Genomic DNA, 25214 nt, shown 5'->3' with positions numbered 1-25214 from the left:
AGGCTAGCAACCCAGAGAAGTGCAAATACTATGGTTTAAGTAAAAAGGACCTTAGGTTAAGACCTGGGAAAGAGCCAATGTTGCAGTTCAAGTCCAAAGTCATCAAGTTGGAGACCCAGAAAAAAATGCTTATATTGCAGTTCAAGTCTGAATGCAGCCTGCTGCAGAATTCCCTTTTGCTCACGGGAGGCCAATCTCTTTGTGCTATTGAGGCCTTAGACTGATTGGAGAACCTCCACTTACTTACATTATCAAGATAGTTGCTTTACTTAAAATCCACTGATTTGAATGTTAATCTCATCCAGAAATACCCTCACAGATATATCCAGAATAGTGTTTGAGGAAATATCTAGGCATTGTGGCCCAGCCAAGTTGATCCATTGAATTAACCCAGACAGTCAGTATTTGGCACAGGTCAATTGCTGCAAAGTGAATGTTTCCACATGTCATGAACTTACTTTCTATGGCTTTAACTAAGAATTTGCTTCATTCCAGACTATGTTAATTTTTGCTTTTTTCTTGTCTCTCCACCTCTATTATGCAGTTTATTTGTCCCTTGTAATCATCCTGTTCCTAATTTCCACCTATCCATGTTACTCTTTGAAATGTATTAGTAAATTTAAGGCTCAAGTTTCACCACACACATGCTAGTTGAATCAATTTCTAATCATTTCTCACTTCCCTAAATACATTTTTGAATTTTATCACCTCACTAAAGAACATTTGTTGCTTTTCATTTATAATACTTTTGTATGTAAAAATGGATTAAAATTAAGATATATTAGGTAGAAAAATAAATCATACATGCCTTACATCTCTTTTTAACTCCACAAAACACTGGTACAGAGACCGTACATGGGACATTCTGAGTAAATATTTTTGAATGAAACTTTACAGAGTTAATTTTAACAAGCTAGACATTTTAAGTAGCCTGCAAATTTATGTATAACATCTATTACAGATATCTCACATTTTCACTTACATTCCCGTCTTTCCTGTTTGTGCATGCTACACATAATCACGTGTATAAAACTAATATTACAACTCGACTCAATTAGTTTATAATCCTACATATTTGAGCAACAGAGAAGTATGCAATAAACACATTCTCTAAAATTATCTGCTTGGGCTATTTATACTAATTTGATATAATATATGATCTTTGCTTTCATGAAATATTGATGTCATTCTTTATTCTTATCTGCAATCTAATTAGTGAATACATCATTTGATATGAGTTTCCTTATGCATTGCTTTCGTTTTATAATTGAATCATATAAAGTAATTCAGAAAGAATTTCCACTGAATGAAGTTGGTCACAAATCTTAAAATTAATTAAAACTTCAGTGTGCTTAATGTCACAGTGTGGCAGAGAAAACATGTTTATCATTTTATGGTATAAGAATTTCGTTTTTCCTTTTATGTTATTATGTTTTAGAAAAACATTTATAAAATTTAGCCTGAAAGTTATTATGCTGTGAAATAAATATTATTCTAGTTTACTTATACTGAATTTGTAATAACACCTGTTGTACTTATATGACTTTTCTTTCTTTCTTTCTTTTTAAAATATTTGTCACCTATATACATATATGCACACATATATACTTTTTGTGTATATTATATATGTGTGTATATGTATGTATATGAAGTTTATATACACATACTTTATACACATGCAATACTTTATACACATAAGTATACACCTGTATAAAGTATTGTGTATGCACATATATATAAGGTATATACATGTGTGTATACTACATATGTATATGTGTGTGTATATTATATATACACACACATACTTTATACACATACATACGCACCTGAATTTATACAAACAGAAAGAAATATACACACATAAAAGTGGCAAAAGAACACACAGAAAGTTAAATCCTGAATGTTGATTTTAGCTTTTACATTTTCTTTGAACTCATTAAACTACATAGAAAAACGTGTTGCCAACACTTGATTCAAGTCTAAGCAAAATATATATTTCTTTCTTTGAAGACATATTTGGGCTTCAACATGATGAAATAGACTGTATAAGTAGAGATTTAATCCAAAATGTGTATATTAATATTCATTCTTCTACAAGATGTATATCATCTGTAGTTAATTTTAGATTACATGTCCCTATTATATTTAAAGAAATAAACACTTTTATATTTGAACTTCTTATTTCTTCTCAAATGTGGTATAAATATTCCTACCTCTTCAAGTAAGCCGGTGAATGAATCATTCTCAATATGTACATATTGATCAGTATATTATTGATGCTTTTGTTGTTGATGTTTATCTTTTTTTTAAAAAAGTATATCATTAAATTACTAAGCATATAATTATGCTCTACATAGATTTATGTGAGTCCAAGATCGAACAACAGCCTTTTTTTTTTAATGCTTCAGGGATTTGTACATGACAAAAAATTATTGGACTGGGGGCTACCGTTAGGAGCTTTCTTTTTCTCTAAAAAAACATAATCAGAATAATTCATCTCTGACATATATGAAATAATTGGCCCAGAAAATTATTGAAATTAATATTTTGTTAGACTTTTGAATATCAACAAATGCTTAATACATTTCCTAAGCATTCCTATATTAAATGCTTAATATATTTCAGGAGATGTTAGATAACAAAATATAGACACACCCGTTGATATTGCCTTCTATTTTGCCCCTGCCAAATGCAGTAGAAAAAAATGTTTTGACGTTTTAGAAAATTTTAGGAGTAAAAATATTGGATCAGGGGTAATGGGCAGTTTATCTTATTAAAGTATAATTTAGGAAAGACTGGAGAGGTTAAGTTAAATTTAAAAAGAAGGAAGGATGTATTGAATATTGATAATAGAATATGAAAGAATCAGAGGCACTATGGCTTGTTTATTACAGGAAATAGGGAAAAAATAGTAAGGTTGGAGGTTGGAGTTGCAGTTGTGTCATATGCTCTGCCTGATCATCACTGGGAGCTTCCAGTTGGAGTACTTTCCCAGACTATATGGATGAATAAATGAACTTCTCTGGACTGCTATCTCACCACTTTCTCCTAATGTGGATTTTAAGTAGTTTATAAACAATTTATTTCCTCTTTGGGGAAAAAATTAGAAACTCATGCATTTGTTATCTAATCTCATAATGATTTTCTAGCAATGCCTCTTCCCACTATTGCACAGTAGTGATTAAAAGAATATTTAATATATATTAAAGATATAAGTTGCAATAACAAATTTTTACAGAAAGCAGAAAATGAGAAAAATTTTAAATGTTTTAAATAATTTCACTCTTCAGCACCACTCATCAGCAGATACTAATGATAATTATTCACACATTTATCTCAGTATTTAAATCACTTGCAATCCAAAGACAATATTGATTTCATATGGTTTCCAAACCACCATTGCTATAAGGTTTTCTGATTTGTTTTCAGGATGGATTCAGTGACTAGATTTGTAATTTGTCTAAATATACCTAAGAAATTAGAATTTTTAAATAAATTTAGATACATTTAACTTTACCTCTGCATTAACATTTTCATATAATTTCAAGATAAATTATACAATTTACTGATAAAGTGATGATCAAATTAATGATTACTTCAGTAGTAAGAAGTTTACGCCAAAGAGTTAATTTTCATATAAAAACATATTGATTACTGTAAGTTTACTTTTAAACAGTTCTTTTTTCTGTGTTTTTATATAAGTGCAATGCCTGACATATTGGGCACTCGACATTCACCAAATGAATGCATATTGTTGGTAATATGAAGACAAGTACATTATAGATCATGTGTTGGTTTAAGAATCTGAGCTTAAAGAATACACATATAGTTATAGTAAAAAAATAAAGCTAATTTCTTCTCATTAAGATGTGATTTTAATCCTTTCCCATTTTGAAGAATTGAATCAGATTTCATAAAGTTTTTATTTTTTCTGATAGATTAATCTCCTGTAAAACTATCAAATATGGGGGCACAAATAGTACTATAGTTCCAAGACATTTGGAAAGAAGTTAGACCTCTGTATTCAAATAACAAAGAAAAATTATTTACTAAACTCTTTCAAAACGTATACTAATGCTATGGCTGAGAAAAGTCTATTTTCTAACTATATCCCTTTTAGTGTTTTCCAAACAAACTTACAAATAGGGTAAAATCAATTAAAGTTAATGCAAATCTGAGGTGAGAGAAATAAGGTAGAAAGCAAAAGAAATCTTACAATAAAATATTGGTTAAAATAGCAGCAGGTTTGTCTTCTGGAAAGGATGCAAATGACACCAATTTGTTCCTTAAATTACTTAAGAGGGAAAATGTTAGTGTGCATAGTGTTGACAAATCTCTCATTTTCTAAGTATAATTTGCACTTTTATGCGCCACCTAAACAAGGAAAGTCAACAGACCTGTAGCAGAGCTTTTTTTTAATAAAGTTTTCATTCATTGGTTTATTATCATGCACTTTTGACTTTGTATTACTAAGGCTTCCTTAGCCTCACTTAAGAGTGTCTTATGAGTTTTAGATGGTCACACTTATCTGAAGGTATAGGTGAGCCTGTGGCTATGGAAAACAAAATTAAGGTAGCTGATGTGTTCCTAGATAAATTGGGTGAGCAGAAAGACTTGGATATAGTTACAATTATAGCATCATATAATTAGAAAATTTATTTTGCATTCTTTTTTATGGATTTTGAATCATTATGGTATACAGTGATCAGAAAATGTATTTTTCAATATTTTTCTTTGGTGGGGTGTGGTATATCTACAACACTGGAAATAGGGATCTTAAAATTCTCAGGTTATATAAACAATTAAGTTGATGGAGCTCTTTCCTGGCTCACAGCTACCCCTTATGATTTCTGTGAGAATTGAATCAGAAAGATAACATAATTTTAAGAGTGAATCCTTAAGCAAATTAATAAGCCAGAATTAAATATTGGGAATCAAGTAATAGCCAATTAATATATATATAGTAAAATAAGAATGTGTAATTAGTCATTTGAATGTATGTGGTCCCCAGAGTTTGTATTTATTATGAATTTCCTCAAAGGTGTTTATTATTTTGAAAAAAGAAAACGTGGCAAGAGTAGAGAGGCAGAGCAGAAGAATGAGAGAAAGAGGAAATGTAATTATTGGAATATTAACCTTAGAAACAACTTTTTCCTTTTAGGCTTTATAATGATTCAATCTATATGTTATTAGGTACCTTTATTAGCAAATTCAATTCCTACCTGGGTATTCTTCAGAATGCATTGTCTCTATACCTCTCATAACTAGAAATTTTAACTTTATTTATCAAGTATGTGAATATACACATATACATAACATTGCTTTCATGAATCGTAACATAAAACTACTTCTGGGCTGGCGCAGTGGCTTAAGCCTATAATCCTAGCAATTTGGGAGGCCTAGGTGGGTGGATCACCTGAGGTCAGGAGTTCCAGACCAGCTCTGCCCACATGGTGAAACCCCCTCTCTAATACAAATACAAAAAATTATCTGGGCACAGTGGTGAGTGCCTGTAATCACAGATAGTCCAGAGGTTAAGGCAGGAGAATCGCTGGAACCCGGGAGGTGGAGGTTGCAGTGAGCAGAAGTCATGCCACTGCACTCCAGCCCAGGCAACAAGAGTGAGACTCTGTCTAATAAAAAAAAAAAGAAAGAAAGAAAAGAAATCTCTACCACTATTTTATAATCTCACCTTCTATATTAGAAAATAAATGAGATAACATAAATACTGTTAGAAGGAAAGATGTGCTTCTGTTAACTTCCAGAATGTAATCAGACAACTCACACCTTACCTTGAAAACTCAGAACCACTTGTGATCATGAGCAAGACTTTTCCGAGTCAGATAAAATACAAACCCAAATTCATGTCCCAATTTGCTGCATGTCCCCCAATGCTGCCTTCTCAAAATACTTCCGCACCAATTATTTTCCCTTTTAAGCAGTTCCTGAATTTATTGTGTTGTTCATTATTTCCTATGTCTTTATTTTTTGCTTAATTTCTGCAATGGGTTTATTCTCCTTGGTTTCCTGAAGGAGATTCTGTTCTGTTTTATTAACCCCATCTGTTATTTCTCATTTCCTAAGAGAATATGCCAGGAACCAGTGGATACCAAAAATACGGCTTTTTATTTCAAAAAAAGTAAAATAAAAAGTAAGCCCTGAGATTTACACATTGTTTATCTTAGCTTGCATTTTTTAAAACATTAAATCCTGAGTCAACAGTTGGTTCTTAATGACAAAATACTTCTCATTTCTTATTTATGATTAACTTGTGACTTCAGTTTCAGTAGTCATGGTTTTCTCTGTGTGAAAAATGTCAATCAAATTAGCTCATATCTTAGTCACTGTTTAATCTATTCATCGTTTTTTGATTAGTTGTCCTACATTATTTTCTATACTCAGAGGCTTTCAGATTTATTTATTCATTTCTTTGTTTATTTATATACCTTGTTATGTAGTATTATTTATCATGTTGTTATATTTTCCATATATTGCATAGTAAAATTTTGACCTACATATTTTAGTTTAAATTTTATTAAACTGAATCATACCATCTGGCTTATCGGTATTAGAATGTATTTGTTAGTATACTGTTTTCCATTCTCAACATTCAAAAACAGTGTTGTTTTTGTGATCATCTAGTCTACCATAGCCTAATTCTAATTCAATTCGTTAAATGGTTACTTTAAAGGTTACTTCTTTTCAGCTGCTACTGCACAGAAATGCATACTTTTTTTTCTTAAACTCTCATAGCATATAGCATACAGCACTGGCTCGGATCTAAAAACTGAAGATTGTTGTATTTTTAAGGATTAAATTATATCTTATTTCAAATAATTAAGTTAGGCTATTGGCTTTTGATTGTTCATTTTTTGTAATTTTGTCCCGAATGCACACACACTGTGTCTGAGACAGAGACAGATTTTTTCTTTATTACTCACAGTAAATGATGAGTGCATGGTCACTCCTTTGTTTTCATGCTTACTGCTGGAATGGTGCAATGAGAATTCATGTAATTCTTCCTACAAAAGTAGCCAGGTTCTCTATTGGCAAGGCAGGTAACCTACAGGAAACAGTATGGTCTTCTTACAAGGGGAAGGAGACAGCTTTCCCATATTCCTAAAAAGATCTTGGAAAAGTAATGGACCTAAGCCTTTATTTCAAATCTGTAGTATGTAAACATATTTTCTGTAGTAGCCAGAAAGTTGAATGTGTCTGAGTTTTTAGGGCATAAAGACAACTTCACAATCTGTGGCTTTAGTCCTTTTGACATATAAATACATAGGGAAATAACTCTCTACTCTCTTTCCTTCAGGGGCTTAACCTGGGGACCTAGTACAGGCTGTAACCATTTGGCCCTACCTGGAAAGTAAGAGAAAAAAAATGTCTATTGCTTCAAATCAATGGAATCTATTAGACACATGTCTCAAGATTTAATGATCACCGTATGTGAAGTCTCAGGAGACTAAAATCTTTTACAGTAGCATGAAAGAATCCAGGGAGAGTTATTTGTCTGTATAGACAGAAACTCATATAACTTCAGTGCAATTTTCAATCTGTACGTCAGCCTTTGCTTTGCAAGAATACACCCCAATCCTAGCATACAGCATCTCTGTGCAGGCTACATCCTGGCTTGACTAATCTAGGTTGATTTTGGCTAATATTTGCTGAACTTAGTTATGTATCTGCATTTCGCCTGGTTTTTCATGTGTCCTCTAACTCCCGCTGAAGTTTAGTATAGGCAAGTTCTTCTCATGTCAGTGGTAGAATCACCGGGTAACAAGCAAAAATTTCTCAAATCATTTGTATTTTGAGTCTCTGCTAGCAATGGGCACATCATCACTTTCACCATTTTTTCATGGCCAAAGTAATTTAAATGGTTGATCCTTGCATACAAGGGATAACACACAAAGCTTATATGGCATTTTCCCTGGAAGTTAGCAGAATAGGATATGGATTGACATAGAATATAGTAATGTAGATAGTTAGGGGATGGTGACAGACAGAGAAATTAGAGGCTTTGCTCACAAAGAACTAATATGTGATGTACAAATTAGGCTGCAAAGAAATAATACTCATATATAAAAATAAAGAGATGGCTATGGTGATATTGAGCTACAGTACAGCAAGGATATTTGATTCTTCCGTCATCTGTGTTATATGCACATACCTATGGTTGTATTATTTTTTCAGATACATTTGTCATAGATCTAAAATGAGGTTTTTAAAGTGCTATGAATATATACATTTTTATGTACCCGTACAATAAAAAAAACTGCACATATGTTTTAAAGTGTACAAAATTAAAGTAACAGCATTATAATTAGAGAATGAATATATAAATGTGCAATGCTGAGCCTATATATAAAAGGGAACTCTGACTGCCAACCTCAACAATCAGCCCAGAAATCCAATCCACAACCTATGCAGCAATCAACTCCAGAGGATCTACTCTTGCTCTAACTAACTTGAGTTGATTTTTGCTCCTTGCCTGCAGCTTTCATTTTAGGACCAACAAGAGAAAGCCAACTATACTCCACCGACTGATCACATAAGGTGATCTTTTCATCTTGGCTTCTAGACATAGGTCATCTCCACCTTGCCCAACGCAGCAACCTCCAATCAGAGTATACCTGATGGCTTCCCTTTTTTTTACACTTAAAACTTTCTCAATCCTCTGTCTATATTTGAGTTTTTGCTAAATTTGAATGATGATGCTGACTCCCTTGCAAACTGAATGAATAAATAGCCTTTGCTTCTTTTACCATGTGGGTGTTCTTCATTTATTTCCACAATATATTATCAAAACCTATTTTAAAGGAAGAGTAAAATTTTTCTTGCTTCAGAAAATCTAATTTTAAATATTGTTTTGCATCTTTAAAGAACAACAGGTGAAACTTATGACAATAGAAGATGGGATGGGCATTTTAATAGCATATTGCCTTCTTATATATTCAGAAGAAGTCTTTCCTCTCCAATCAGACCTCACTGCAATTATACATTTTTGTAATTAAGTGACTCTCTTAAACTGTTGTAATAGTATCATAACTTGGAAACCTTTCTTTTACTCCTAAGTGTTAAATTATTTCTTGTAGATATCTACATAAAATAGTACAGTTTATGGAAACTTTTTCCAGTATATCTTAATTGTAGACTGCATAAAATAACTTACTTCAGAATTTTCATTTTCATTGACTAGTTTCACAACTAGTCAAACTAGGACATCACTCACCATAAGCACTACATAACTAAATTTGACTGAAAATGATCCAAGAAAAGTCATCTAGCCTATACTTAGGATAAAATCATAAGCACAAAAAAGAGGTGCGAACTTCTTGCATTTTAAGGACTTCTGAAGAAGTTTCAAAGCTATAAGTCAGTCTAATATGTAATAGCTCTCCCTAACAGGGAAAAATTCTTTGTGAAACTCTTCATGTTGTATGTGAGGATGTTGACTTTGAGTCTAATACAGAGATAGAGATAGGTAGGATATCTTTCTTTATGCCATTGTTACGTGCTAACATTTGTGAAGTAGGGAGTCAACTATTCTTGTTTTTCGTTTCTATAACCAGGGATTTTACTTGTGAAATATTTTACTTAAGTTATGCTTTCTTTTCTGAAATCTTTTTTGTGTGTTTCTTGAATTTATAAGCCCTGAAGAGAAACAATGATTTATAAATAAGCTGTTAGAGGCTTCATGGAAATTATCTGATACTTTGCTCTTGAATAGCATATTTTATAGACTACTGCTGCATAACACTTTTAAACATGTGACTTGATTAAAATATTTTATGTGCAATGTATATGTGTATAGACATATATGTGTAATGTATATACATTATGTGTGTGTGTGTGTGTGTGTGTGTGTGTGTGTGTGTGTGTGTTATATGTTTTAATAGTGTCTTTGTCCCTTTTGGAATCAGATGTAATACAAGAAAAAATTGTTTTCTATTAATTGCTGTCTATGTGCCAACACATTTGTTACAGCTATGGTTTATGGAATAACATACATTGAAGATAAAACAAAATTCTTTCAGAATTCAACTTTTTTTACATGTTCCGCCTAAACTTTTTTTTTTTTTTTTTTTTTTTTTTGAGTCGGAATTTTGCTCTTGTTACCCAGGCTGGAGTGCAATGGCGCGATCTCGGCTCACCGCAACCTCCGCCTCCTGGGTTCAGGCAATTCTCCTGCCTCAGCCTCCTGAGTAGCTGGGATTACACGCACGCGCCACCATGCCCAGCTAATGTTTTGTATTTTTAGTAGAGACAGGGTTTCACCATGTTGACCAGGATGGTCTTGATCTCTTGACCTCGTGATCCACCCGCCTCGGCCTCCCAAAGTGCTGGGATTACAGGCGTGAGCCACCGCGCCCGGCCATTCCGCCTAAACTTTAAAAAATGTCCTCTTAATTCTTACTGCTTAAAATATTTATATTTTGCGCTATGTACAAAAGCCAGTGTGGCTTTTGAAAAAATAATGCATTTTTAAAATTAAGAGATGATTTTAAATGACTTTACAATATTTAACATATGTAAAGCCCTTTCGATTGTACTGAGGGGCATGCTAGTGCTAGATAAGTGTCTGCTTTTTGTTGTGATTACATGTAGAAGGGGAAGAGCTGGTGAGGCTTGAAACTGCGTCCAGTGGGCATGAAAAACAGATGATCATTCCAGAGGAAAGCACAGAACTTTTGTTCAGGAGCAAATGAAATTTGTCTTATTACAGATATAGTTCTACGGAAGTATTATATATGGTAATGCAATTTTTCTTAAAAGGATCATGAGAGAAATTTGCTATACCTTATAAATGCCTCACCATGGTTCTGAGGTTAATGCACATTGGCTGTAGGTAACTGAAGTTGGAAACAAATGTCAGAGTTCATTGTGGCTTGATTCCTCTCATCCAAGGTAGAAAAGGTCCTAAGAAAATAAGAAGCTTGTGTCTAATTAACTCAGCAGAAAATATTCGTACATTAACATAGTTTTTCTAAAAAACATTCAGACCATTACATGCAATGTGTACATTGCATATTTTTCCTCTTTCCAAACAAAAGCCAGAAATTGGACGAAGCATTCATTTTATCAAACCATTTTATTGCCTCATAGGGACATATTGTACTTATTGTCACTGTAGATCCAAAATTTTTCTTGTTTTAAATACTGAGATTGTTCTTGTCTTCTTTCATCCTTGTCTTCCCATGTTGTAGAAAACAATTTAATTTGTTAAGGTTATCTTGATAGATTTCTGTAGATGAAGGAAAATGATTTCAACTTGGTTGTTACAGAAAATATTTTGTCATCATCTGAGTTTGAATAGAAATTTATTAAACATGTTCACTTGTATATGACCAGGGAAGATAAAAGAAAATTAAATAAATATGTGGGTTTCTGAGTATGTGTATATATCACCATCAGGAGATACCTACCAGTAACTTCATTACATACTCTACAAACTTTTTATTATATGCTGGTGAGTTATGGGCTGCTTCATGACCTTTAATTATATTTTACAAAGGGGTTTGAAGGACATTGTGAACTGACATGAAACTCAACTAAAAAAATACATTTTGGATTAAAAGCCATCCAAGTACTACAGTTGCTCAACATAATGCAGCTTAACAGAAAACAGTCAAGCTAGTGTTGGTCAGGTTTTGGGGTGCAGAGGAGTGCTCAGCTCCCCTGAGAGGATGTTTGTCCAGGCTCTTTGTCTCTTACTCACCCAAGAATGGGAGAGGGGACCAGAGTGTGGTGCACTCACAAGAAAATGTCAGACCCCAAAGAGTTTTTGCAGAAAGTGATTTATTTAAGCAGAGAGAAAGAGAGAGAAAAGGAGAAAGAAAGAGAGAAAAGCTTCCATGAGGATTGCGGAAAGGGACCAAATATGGAATCTGAAGGGTTGTGGAAGAAGGGGCTTTTAACCTGAGGGAATTCCCTCTTCTTCCAAGCCCTTTGACCTATGAAAGGAGGTCCTTTAAATTCCCGTTGGAGTGATTGACTTTTGATTTTTTTCCCGCGTGTGCCAAAGTTAAACAGAGACTGTTACGTCTCCCAGTTGGAGACGTGGGGCAAGGCAGGTAGGGCATGTTGCTGGCAAGTTCCTGCACTAGAAACTTTGCCCCCTTGTGTACCTCACTAGTACAGCAAATAAATAAATAAACGTAAATCGAACCAGTACTTAACAAAGAAATAATACAAGCTGGGAGGATAACAGATATATAATTCTGAGGATGACCTAACTTGCCATGGGTGGTTCGAATCCTAAAATCCTGCGCTCATACCCTGATTACCTAGAGCAGGGCACTCTCAGGGTCCTGAAAAACAAAATAGTGCACTCTCTGGGTCCACCCTCATGTCCCTTCACATGGAACTCTTGTCCTCCAACTTGTCCTACCTCTGAAAAAAGAACACAAAATGTTCTCACATTACTTTGTTAAGGATAGTTCTATGCTTCCTGAAACCAAAATATTCTAGGACAACATGATGTGTATAGCCTTCCGTAATTGATAAAATGGAACAGAATAATTTTTTAAGACAGGGTGTCTAATCTTATGGCCTCCCTGGGTGGGCCACATTGGAAGAAGAAAAATTATCTTGGGCCACAAATAAAATACACTAACACTAACAATAGGTAATAAGCTAAAAAAAGAGGAAAAAGAAAAGAAAAGAAAAGAAAAAAGCAAAGAACATCTCAAAAACAATTACTTAATGTTTTAAGAAATTAGAACGTTTACCAATTTTGTTGGGCTGCATTCAAAGTTGCCCTGGGCCACATGTGGCCCACTGGTTGGACAAGCTTCTTTAAGAGAAAAAACAAAACCCTGCCAATAATCTGTAAGAGTCATAGATCTATTAATAAATGTATTATTAAAATATATTGTGACACATCCTAGACAATGTCTTTAGTGTTAGATTTCTAAAGCATTTTTTAAATATCCTTATTTTGGTTATTTTTACATTTACCAATAAAATAAAAGTGAAACACCTGGAAATGAAAATTTAATGGAAGAATTTCAAAGTCTAATAGAATTGACAACGTGATGAAATGCTCTACATTAAATAAAATATTATATCCTCTTTTATATTTGCAAATATATTTTGTTACCTATAGGTTAGTGAAACTATTTTTAATTCAATAATATTCTTATGTATTTGGAAACATCCTATATATTTAATCTGAAGTGAAGTTTATAAAGGAAATCATAACAATAATATATTTTCATAAGAATAAAATAACACAATTTTGAAATTTAAAATATGTTCAACATAATTATTAGAATATAGATTTGAATATCAAGAAGATTATTTTTGTGCTTGGAAACAATCTTATACTATATAAGTGGTTATAAGATTTATATAACAAAGTATGCGTTTATTCAGTATATCAATAGGAGATCCAAAATTATGAAATATATCTCAAACATCAAGCTTAAAAATGACAGATATTTCATTTGCATATTATGATGTACTTTTAAAATTCTAAGAGAATACTGGCTGATAAAGATACATGAGTAAAATTCTATTACATGCCATTTTAATAGTAATGGGTTGTGAGTGAGTAGTTCACCTGACAACAACCCGTCATCAATACTCTGAATATGACGTGGCAAACAAAATTGAAATGCTAGAGCAAACAATCCAATAATGTATTATTCTTTTATTTTTATTTAAAATTTAGCTTCATCAAGAAAATAAAAATCTACCTATTATTTTCTGATAATCTGTAACAATATTACAAATATTTATTTTCAAAAAAGTTACACATTGTTATACTTAGTGATTTAGTCATTAGGTTCTATTAGTTGGATTATATCCCAAGTGTTGTGTCTAAAGTTTAAGTCAATTCTTTCCTTGAGTATTTTATTATTAAATAATTTTAATAAGGCTTAAAATTATTTGCTACTCAAATACCTGGCTTTATATTGTGATTCTTGCCATGACCTTATGTAGTTTATCAGATGAATTTTTCTATCTGATGCCAGAACACTGAGAAGTATAATATTAATTAGCTGTTTATCTAACTTATTATTTGATATCCTCTAATTAAATCACCATTTAAGAAATATAATTTAAGCTGCTCCACCTATGGAGTAGTAATTCTTTATTCCTTACTTTGCTAATGAACTTGCTTTCACTTTAAAAAGAAAAAAGAAATATAATTTAGAACTTAAATTTAGAGTGTTTAATTTCCCCTAAATACTAATATGTCTTCTTTTCCAGTATGCTACATAGAATTTTAAGAATAGTATTTAATAGTGAGTTAAAATTCTCATTTTTTATTTCTCATTCATAACTACATAATTTTGTGATATTTAATTAAATTATACAACCTGATCAAGACACAATGTCTTTATCTAGAATTAATACTAGTATATATCTGCTGGAGATTTGGTAAGGTTTTAATGTGAAATGGTATGTGATAGAACTCTCTAAATTTCAAAGATCAATTCAAATATTAGTAATTATCATATTTGTAAAAATCAAATGATTATTTTTTGCACCAGGCATCAATGAATTGAAGTCCAGTCAGTCTGCTTGTTTCTATCATAAAATTTAATTGGAACATTGTCATGCCAAATTGTTTACATATTGTCTATGATTGCTTTCTTGCTACAAAAGAAGAACTGAGCAGTTATGGCAGATACCATGCAGCTGGCAAAACTGAAAATATTCACTCTCTGGCTGATTATGAAAAAGTTTGTTAACCTCTGATTTACGTTATTAATTATGTGAATGTTTTTAGTATTTGTCATCAAGACTGCTGGACTTATAAATGCCATTTAAGCAATAGTGTCTTAAGAACTATTAAAACTTCATAAATTCTTGTGTCCTATTTTTAAAACCTTGAATTATTACATTGGTCTATATGTAAACTTGTTTTTATTACTTGCAACATGTGGCTCAAATATTACTGTCAATTAGCACGTATTTTATCACAAGTTCATAGATTTTTTAATGTTTGTTTTGTGTGTGTATGTGTGTGATTAATATGAAAAGATCATTGGTGCTTCTATCTAGTCTTGCAAGCATGGATAAATGTAACCAAGTTAACAGCACATACATATATAAATATATAAGCTTATATATTTATACCCATATATCTCATGTCACATATCACATAACACATACATAGATGATAGATAGGTAGGTAGGTAGATAGATAGATTTGAATTTTTCCATGTTTCTGCTGGAAATTTTTAATTTAAAAGGTTTTAATTTCTGAATTTATTTTATGTCTTTATTTACTCACTTACCTTCTTATTTTAATTTCCAGGGCTGAGAATGGTAGTCCCATCGTCACTCATTTTCTCTGCTTGTCTTCAGTGATATGACTCTCTTCAGGCACTCGCACTGCTTCCTGTGGGTTAAGGCAGACACAGATATCCTGCGAGGAAACCGAACATGATGGGGAAGTCGGTTGTTCACTTTCATCTAACTTTTTACATTGTAGATATAGTGAGTTGGTGGGAAATTTTCTGCATACTTGGTGCTGGGCAGAATGAGGGCACGAGCATCATAGATTGTGGAAGTCCAGTTCTCTTACCATCTGCTCATAGATTTTGCACTTCTCTGTGACCCCAGAAACTATTCTGTCTTCATGTTTGAGTTCTGGGCTATTTCTGGTGATAAATTCAATGCTGTATATTTGGTCTTGGTTTTCTTTGTAGGGGGAGAAGACAGTTTTCTTCTATGTTGCCATTTTGGAACCCTGAATTTATTAATATTCTTCCATTTTAGTTCAGTTGTTAAAATGTTTGGAATCTCTTGCTATTTTATATGCAAAGTGCGTTTATGTACTTTGCTATAGTCAGTTTTTCTACAGTCAGTCAATTTTGCTGTAGCACAAAATATGTGTTCTTATGCAAAACTGCACTGAAAATACTAGAGGGCTTATGGAAAAATGTTAAAAACTTAGTAACACACATTTTTTAAAATTCAGAATCCGAATTAAGAGTCCCAGAGTTTTACATATGACCATTTTTAAATAAATGCATAATACATAGAAAAAGATCTGAAGTTTACTTGCGGAATGATTGCAACTTGTGAGTTATTCTGAAGTGATGGACGGATGATTATCTGAAATTTGATGGGATGTTGGACTATAAGATCATGTGACACAATCATAGTGATAGATACTTGAGAGGCATGGTGTGTGTATTTGTGTCTATGTGTGTATGTGAATTGATTTAGTTGTGAGAAGTTTTCCACATTCAGTTTCCCACACATAAAATGATGCATAAGCAAATGTAAAATTTGCATTAATCTAAAATTGTTAATATAGCAATTGCCTTGGAATCAATTTGTATTTATAAGTAAGTGTTACAGCAGAGCTTAATACACATGGACACCATTTCTCAATTTTTTCATCTTTGTTTATGCTGGTAAACTATGATAAATCATACAGACATGAATATCTTTCTTCTTTACTTAAGCCTATAGTCTGGAACAAATTCCAGGGCAAGACATTCCAGTTTACCTTATCCAAATTATTTACTTACATACTATCCAGCAGCTAAATAATCTCTTAAGCAGAATAAATCGCTTTGTCCAAAGTGCTAAATAATGAGAATTTAAAAAGTCATAATAGCAAGTCTTTGAGAGGACCTAGTCTTTAAGGTCACAATTTTCATAGTTAAACAAAATATATCTGTTGTCGTCCAGTTTTATTGATTTTCTCTATGATCACACTTTATTTATTATTTCTCTACATCTATTTGAAAAGGATTATTTGCTAGAATAATAATTACAAAGTTATGTGATTTATTAAAAATTATGTTATTTGCTACAAAAATAAACATTTATTTATAAAATTTTATTTCCATAAAAATATACTGTATCAGCATTCTTACAAAACTCATAAAGTTTGTTTTAAGAAAATTCTTGTCCACATTGTGCCCTCTGTTACACAATTTGGTACAAATAAATTCCTAGAATGCTTAGAAAAATTTCTCCTGTCCTCAATATTAGCCTTATATTTATTCTTCCAAAACAAATTTAGAGAATGAAATGATGAATAAAGAATCGAAGTTGTGCTCACTTTGGCAGCACATATACTGAAATTGGAATGATATAGAGAAAACTAGCATGTCCCCTGTGCAAGGATGACATGCAAATTCAGGAAGCATTCCATATTATTTTTACACCAACAATAGACAAACAGAGAGCCAAATTATGAATGAAATCCCAGTCACAATTGCTAAAAAGAGAATAATATATCTAGGAAAAGAGCTAACAAGGGAAGTGAGGGGACTGTTTAAAGAAAATTATAAACCACTGCTCAAGGAAATTAGAGAGGACATAAATAAGCAGAAAAACATTTCATGCTCATGGATAGGAAGAATCAATATAGAAAAAATGGCTATATTGCCCAAAGTAATTTATAGATTCAATGCTAATGACATTAAACTACCATTGACATTCTTCATAGAATTAGAAGAATCTAATTTAAAATTCATGTGGAACCAAAAAAGAGTCAATATAGCCAAGAAAATCCTAAGTGAAAAGAATAAAGCTGGAGGCATCATGCTACCCAACTTCACACTTTATTACAAAGCTGCAGTAACCAAAGCAGCCTTGTACTGGTACAAAAACATAAACATAGACAAATGGAACATAATAGAGATCTCAGAAATAAGACCGCACATCTACAACCATCTGATCTTCAACAAACCTGACAAAAACAAGCTATGAGGAAAGGATTCCCTATTTAATAAATGGTGCTGGAAAAACTGGCTAGCTATATGAAGAAAATTGAAACTGGACTCCCTTCCTTAAACCTTATCCAAAAATTAACTCAAGTTAAAGACTTAAATGTAAAACCCAAAACTATAAAAAAAACATAAAAGAAAATTGAGGGAATACCTCAATTTCAGGACATAGGCACAGGCAACGATTTCATGAAGAAAACACCAAAAGCAACTGCAACAGAAGCAAAAATCGACATATGAGAGCTAATTAAACTTAAGAGCTCCTGCACAGAAAAGGAGACTATCATTAGAGTGAACAGACAACCTACAGAATCAAAGAAAATTTTTGCAATCTATCCTTCTAACAAAGGTCTATTATCTAGAATCTACAAGGAACTTAAACACATTTAAGAGAAAAGTAAAATATACAATCCCATTAAGAAGTGAGCAAAGGACATGAACAGACATTTTACCAGTGAAGACATTTATGAGGCCAACAAACATATAAACAAAAGCTCAACGTCACTGATCATTACAGAAATTCAAATCAAAGCCATAATGAGATATCATCTCATGCTAGTCAAAATGGCAATTATTAAAAATTCAAGAAACAAAAGATGCTGCCAAGGCTGTGAAGAAATGGAAACACTTTTACATTGTTGATGGAAATGTAAATTAGTTCAAGCACTGTTTAAGATAGCGTGGTGATTTGTCAAAGACCTAGAACTAGAAATACCATTTGACACAGCAATACTATTGCTGGGTTTATACCCAAATGAATATAAATTATTTTATTATAAAGAAACATTCATACATATGTTCATTGCAGCACAATTCACAATAGCGAAGACATGGAATCAGCCCAAATGTCCATCAATGATAGATCGAAAAAAGAAAATGTGGTCCATATACACCATGGAATATTATGCAGCCATAAAAATCAATGAGATCATATCTTTTTCAGGGACATAGATAGAGCTGGAAGCCTTTATCCTCAGAAAACTAACACAGAAAGAGAAAACCAAACAACATTTTTGTCACTTATGAGTGGGAGGTGAACAATGAGAACACATAGACACAGGAAGGAGAACACCACACACTGAGCCCTGCTGGCAGTGAGGAGAGGCAGGAGAGGGAGAGCATCAGGGTAAACAGCTAATGCACATGCAGAGCTTAATACCTCGGTGACGGATTGATAGGTGCAGCAATCCACCAATGCACACGTTTACCTATGTAACAGACTTGCACATCTTGCACATGAATCCCAGAATGTACAATAAAAAGAATATTTTTGAAAAAGAATAAAAATTACTGATTTTAATAAAAATATATCCACTAGCTTAGATCAGTGCTCACTTTGAGTGATCATAAATACAAATGGTTATTTGGAATACAAACTAATCCAAGTTCCCCTTGACTCAGAGTCTTTCCTTAGAAGGTTCTCTTTTGCATTAAACACAACATTATATTTTCTTTTTAAGCCAGAGGATTGAAGAATCAGTTGGTACTTATTAGACACAGAGTCTTTTTCAAGAGAACTGTCCATGTTATGTAGGTTTCATGCTCTGTATCACATTTACCTCCTCATGGTGATTACCATATACGTACACTTTATGCCTCCTCATAGTGATTACTATATATATAGTAATAATATATACATACACCACGAACAGAGACTTTACCAATGAAGACATTTATGAGGCCAAAAAACATATGAAAAAAAGCTGAACGTCACTGATCATTAGAGAAATTCAAATCAAAACCACAATGAGATATCATCTCATGTCAGTCAGAATTGTGGTTTTGATTACACACACACACACACACACACACACACACACACACACACGGTAATCACTATGAGGAGATAAATGTATATATATGAGAGACTTTGCAGACACCTTAAATTTTAATACAAAATAGTGAATTTTTCTAAAGAAATACATAATACTGCATCTTTTTTATTTCTATTTACTATCTAACCAAATAGGTTACTGCGATGTTTTAAAGTATATGAAAGGCAAAATGTACTTATAAATATCACTATATAATTAAAGATTTTATTTAAGGACATAGGAACAAAGAATACTCAAGGACATGACAAGTAAAGAAACTGTCAACTAAAGAAAATGCCATTTGATTATTTTTGTAATCAAATGGAAAAAGGTAATAAAATGGCATTTTCTTTAGTGTATTCTCTACTCCAATTAAAAAATATCCATAGTAGTTTCTCCCAACATATTTAAATCATAAGATTTTTTAAAATATGTTCTAAGTACTGATTACATATTAAGATTAAAAGTTTTGGCCGGGCGTGGTGGCTCACGCCTGTAATCCCAGCACTTTGGGAGGCCGAGGCGAGTGGATCACGAGGTCAAGAGATCGAGACCATCCTGGTCAACATGGTGAAACCCCGTCTCTACTAAAAATACAAAAAATCAGCTGGGCATGGTGGCGCGTGCCTGTAATCCCAGCTACTCAGGAGGCTGAGGCAGGAGAATTGCCTGAACCCAGGAGGCAGAGGTTGCGGTGAGCCGAGATCGCGCCATTGCACTCCAGCCTGGGCAAAAAGAGCGAAAACCCGTCTTAGAAAAAAAAAAAAAAAAAAAAAAAGATTAAAAATTTTAGTAATTCCATAGGAAATGTTTTTATTATATTAAAAGTAACATCAAATATTTAAATTTCTGGAAAATATAGCTAAAATACAAAGCTGCAAAAAAGCTTATTTCCTAATATAGAGCTATAATTAGACATTCAATTATACATACATTAAAATATTTTATGATAGTTTTGCAAATGAGAAAGTACTTTGTTGGTTGTATTCTAAGATGTCTTTGTAAATTATATCTACATTAGATATTAAAATTAATATTTTTTTCAAACCAGTTGGCAAATTATAAAGTCAAAGACTTGCACTTGTCTACCCATACATCTGATTGGAAGATTGTTATATAAATATTTACTTTCTATAAACAAACTAGAAATTAATATGACTTACAGGGATATAACCACGGCCTCCTAATAAAATGTTAACTCAGAAACAAGGACTTGCATAATATAAAAATGTATATGTATTCATTTGTTGAAACAGTAAACTATTTGCCATAACTTTAAACTCAACATAATTAGTCAATGTGTTAAGTTCTGAACATTTTATCAGTAGAAAATAAATTTGAAAATTACCGCTAGGAAATTTGGAACATCAACTGATTTTTGGTTGCTATATATTTCTGGTAATTGTGGTAAGTCATGAAATCTGATGTATTCTAATCAGTTAGAGTTTTATGGGTTGATATCCAGATGAAATAAGGAGTAAGGGCTCCTGAATACTAAAAGTAGTTTATCATTAATACTTGAAGAACAGATAAATTAATAATTTGCTGTTTGGAGGGTAGTTGTATAATTTTAGTCCACACAGAAATACTTTTGAGAGGGAAAAGGAATATTCATGATTCTTGTGATGGAAAACAGGCATAGTGTGTATAGTCCTGGGTCAAACAAAATATAATGTTGTATTTTCTACTTGACACTTAAGGAGTTCTCAACAAGAAGCCTCATAAACCAGCATTCTCTGTATCTTCAAGAATTACCTTGTGTAGTCATCCATAGCAATTACAGTTTGATACCGTCTAATTTTTTTTTCCTGAGCCACTTTCAGGATGAAATGAGATTCATGTTACTGTTAATATAGCATTTAGACAAAAGGATGCTTTTTATTGATTATTGCTATTTAGTTGTAAGTCATTAAAAGTATTTTTTCCAAGTCTTATTATGACTTCTTCAGTTAATTTGCTCTCTGCTTCTGGTTTCTAGCTAATTCTCTCTTCCAGTACTGGTTTCTGCAATAATTATTATGGCCATTTTACAAGAAACATAAATGCATTTTATCTAATAGCAGACTTACGGGAAAAACAATTTCTCCTGTGGATTGCCTTTTTTGGTATGCTCTCTGCTTAATTTATTATAATAAATTCTATTTTGGAGAGATAGCAAGTTAGCAGCTCTCCTGAACAAATCACTTCTCATAAAATGAATGCATTGGATTTTCCTGTATCTTCTTTATTTGATGTCATAACATATTTTTGAGTTAAAGTCAGCCTTTTAAATGGTTTATTTAGCTTGTATGAGTGATTGGCTATAAAAATGCATATACATAGAAGTTTTCTGTAGGGAAAAACCTAACACAGAGAAGTGTGTAACTGTACAGCTTAATAAATTGTGAAAAGTTAACCATTACACAGACAAAGAGTTGTACCAGATCCCCCAAATCCTGCTCATACTCATTCCCTATCAGTATCTCTCCTCTATTCTCCAAAGGAAATTACTATTTTGACCTCTAAACAGATATATAAACATTTTGTTAAAATTTATTTTTATGTAAATGAAACTGTAAAGTATATTTCTTTCAGCTTTTTTATTAAACTAGATATTATATCTTGGTAATTCATATGTGTAATATAGTTTGTTTTTTAATTAAGCTGTCTTGACCCTGATTTGAAGCCCTGGCTAGAGAGCAGTCCATTCCCCTTCTTGAGCAGCTGATTAAGTCCACACTCTGCTTCCTGTATGAGAGTCTCTAATGCTGGGAACACAGGCACCCCAATCATCCCAGGGCCAGGTAGCAGACAACTAAGGACAAACCAAAGCCCCAGAGTTCACTGAAATTATTTCTATTAGATAATCCACAGGAACCCCACCAAATCCAGCTAACCCGAGCCACTTGAGGTACATAAGCTGTTCCTACAGCTCAGACCCACTTTATTGTCACTCTGTCCCCATGTGCAGCACCTGAGAGGCTCTGCCTGGTAGCCTTTTCAAATTCAGTGTGGTAATTAACAAAAGTTCCACCTTTCATCTCTGTCAGTGCTACTATGTTAATCTCACCAACAAAATAATCTTTAGGTCTTATAATAAAACACTTTGCTTACATGTAGATAGAGTTTAATCCTTCTCATTCAGTACTGTATATTAAGAATGTGCTAAAATTTATCCATAATAGTGATGCATAATTTGGTTGTTTTTATTTGGGGCAACAAAAAATGATCCTACTAAGCACATTATTATACATTAAAATTTTGTACATATGTGCATATTTGTAATATAGACCAGGCAATAAGGTTGCTATACTATATCATCTTAACTAGTAAACTTGCTACACATCTTCCCAAGTGGGTTTTTAAACAATTGTCACTCAAGAAAGCTGATGACAGCTGTTATTGCTTCATGTCACTTTGTATTCATAATTTCATCAGTTCTCAGGGGACTAGGTATTAGCATCTCACATTGGTTTTAATTTACATTTCTCTGATGACTAATGCAATTGTGCCCCTTTTCATGTCTTCATATTAGATATCATTTATGAAGCGTTATTTTAAGTCTGTCAACCACCCTTATACTGAAATTTTTGTCTTACTCTTTTCTTGTGGTTATTTTTAGCTAAACATGTAGCCATTTCTTAGGTATAAGTTTTACAATTATGGACTAACCTTCCATGGCTTACCCTTCCTTTTTCATTCTTGTATTAATATTTACAAATGAACAAAAATGCTTCATTTTAACATAGGTCAATTTATCATTTTTTTGTTTATAGCTTGCCTTCACAGTTTTGTTTTAAAGACGTATTTTACTTTGTTAAAGTCATAAAAATATTCTCACATGTTATCTTACAGAACCTTTATAATTTTAATTTTCACCTTCAAATCTTCAGACTATATGAAATTGGTTTGTGTTTATTATACCTTACAAAAGAGAGAGTGTAATTTGTTTTCTTTTTTCACAAACGTGGAAACTCAAATGACTCAGCAACATTATTGAATCATTATTGAAAATATCTTCTTTACTCTTTGAGGTAAGGCCATGTTTGTCAAAAAACAGATATGCTTGTGTAAATTATTTTTATTTTGGAACTTTCCATTGATCTAGTTGTTTATGTCAATATCATAATATTTTAATGACAATAATTTATAATATCTCTTGAGCTCTAGTAACGTAAGTACATCAATGTTATGCTTTACATTTCTCTTTTTGTCTTTGGTTATTTCTATTTAAAAATCATAAAATGAGTTATAAATTTACAGAAAGATATTGAAATTTTTATTGAATTCTATTCAATTAATAGATTAATTTGGAAAGATTAGACAACTTCACAATATTGAATATTAAAGTAAATTACTTCTATTCAACATTTTACGATGCATTAAAACATTTTATATAATTCAACTTAATATTTTCAATTATTTGGAATAAAATAATTTATCACACAGATGGTCTATCGCCTTCTGCATAAACAACTCACATATTTTGCTACATTTTTCTTAGACATTTCACGTTTTATGATTTCAAGATCGTATCTTTTTTTAAGTTTAAATTTGTTATTGATATGTATACATGTACAGACGGCCCTCAACTTATGAAAGTTTGACTTATAATTTTTCAATTTTATAATGATGCAGAAGCAATACATAATCAATACCATACTTTGAGTTCCCATATAACCATCTATTTTTCACTTTCAACAGAGTATTCAATTGATTACATGAGATATGCAACATTATATTATAAAATAGGCTTTGTTCCAAGGTAAGCTAATATAAGTGTTCTAAGCGTGATTAATGGAGGATAGTCTAAGTTATAACCTTCTGCAGGTTAGGTGTATTTACTGCATATTTAACTTTAGATAATTTTTACTTAACGATGGATTTTTCAGGACGTAACATCATCATAAGTTCAGGAGCATCTGTAATTGAATTGTCTGTATTGATCTTGTATCCTACAACAAAGTGTTCACTTTCCTTTTGAAATATTTTAATTATCTGTAGAGGCATTGAGATTTTCCACGTGTATGAAAATGTTGTCTGGAAATAATAACAGTGTTAGTTCTTCCTACCAATCAGCATATACGTTTTCCTTGCCGTTTTACACTATCTGTCTATGACCTACAGGTCAAAATTGAATAGAAATGTTGATACTGGCCATCCTAGTCCATTGGCAAAGCTTTCACTATTTTTGACATGACTATGTTTTTTAGTGTAAAATTTTTCTGTACATATTCTTTATCAAATGAATGTTGAATGTTATAAAACAATTTTCTTTATAAACTGAAACAATCATTACTATCTGCGTAACTTATTCTTACCATTTGTTGAATTAAATTATTTTAAACAAAATACAACATGCATTTCTGGAATCAACTCAAGTTTATTAGAATGCATTATTCTTTCCCACATTACTAGATTCATATTAGATACTCTTTTATGAAAATTTTACATTGAGATTTGTGGTATTAAGTTATATTTTGTGCTGTCTGTCATATTTAAGAAAATATATTCTACTGGTCTCATAAAACATTTTCAGAAATATTTTCTTTTATTTTTATTTTTCTGGGTAAGTTGGTAAGGATGCTATTTTTTTTACTTGCTTAAATTTTTAAGAAAACACTAACTCCATTTCTACCCTCTAGACTTTATTATGAAGTTATCTTAGGTGGAGGGAATTTTAAAGTTTAATTTCAACTTATTTTTCAGTTATAGG

At 32.1% G+C, this 25214-nt stretch overlaps 1 non-coding gene across 1 annotated transcript; it reads left to right on the top strand.

Annotated features, from left to right (window-relative positions):
• Positions 1 to 17027: 17027 nt before the first annotated feature.
• Positions 17028 to 17134, top strand: LOC116560938. Its single transcript, XR_004273218.1, has one exon. It is a non-coding gene; the product is annotated as a U6 spliceosomal RNA (small nuclear RNA).
• The last annotated feature ends 8080 nt before the right edge of the window (positions 17135 to 25214 follow it).

This window comes from Sapajus apella, unplaced genomic scaffold, assembly GCF_009761245.1.
Source record: "Sapajus apella isolate SASKATOON/1434 unplaced genomic scaffold, GSC_monkey_1.0 scaffold27, whole genome shotgun sequence".
Classification (NCBI taxonomy): Eukaryota; Metazoa; Chordata; class Mammalia; order Primates; family Cebidae; genus Sapajus; species Sapajus apella.
The sequence above is the reverse complement of the archived record's forward strand: the minus strand, read 5'-3'. Positions and strand labels throughout refer to the sequence as shown.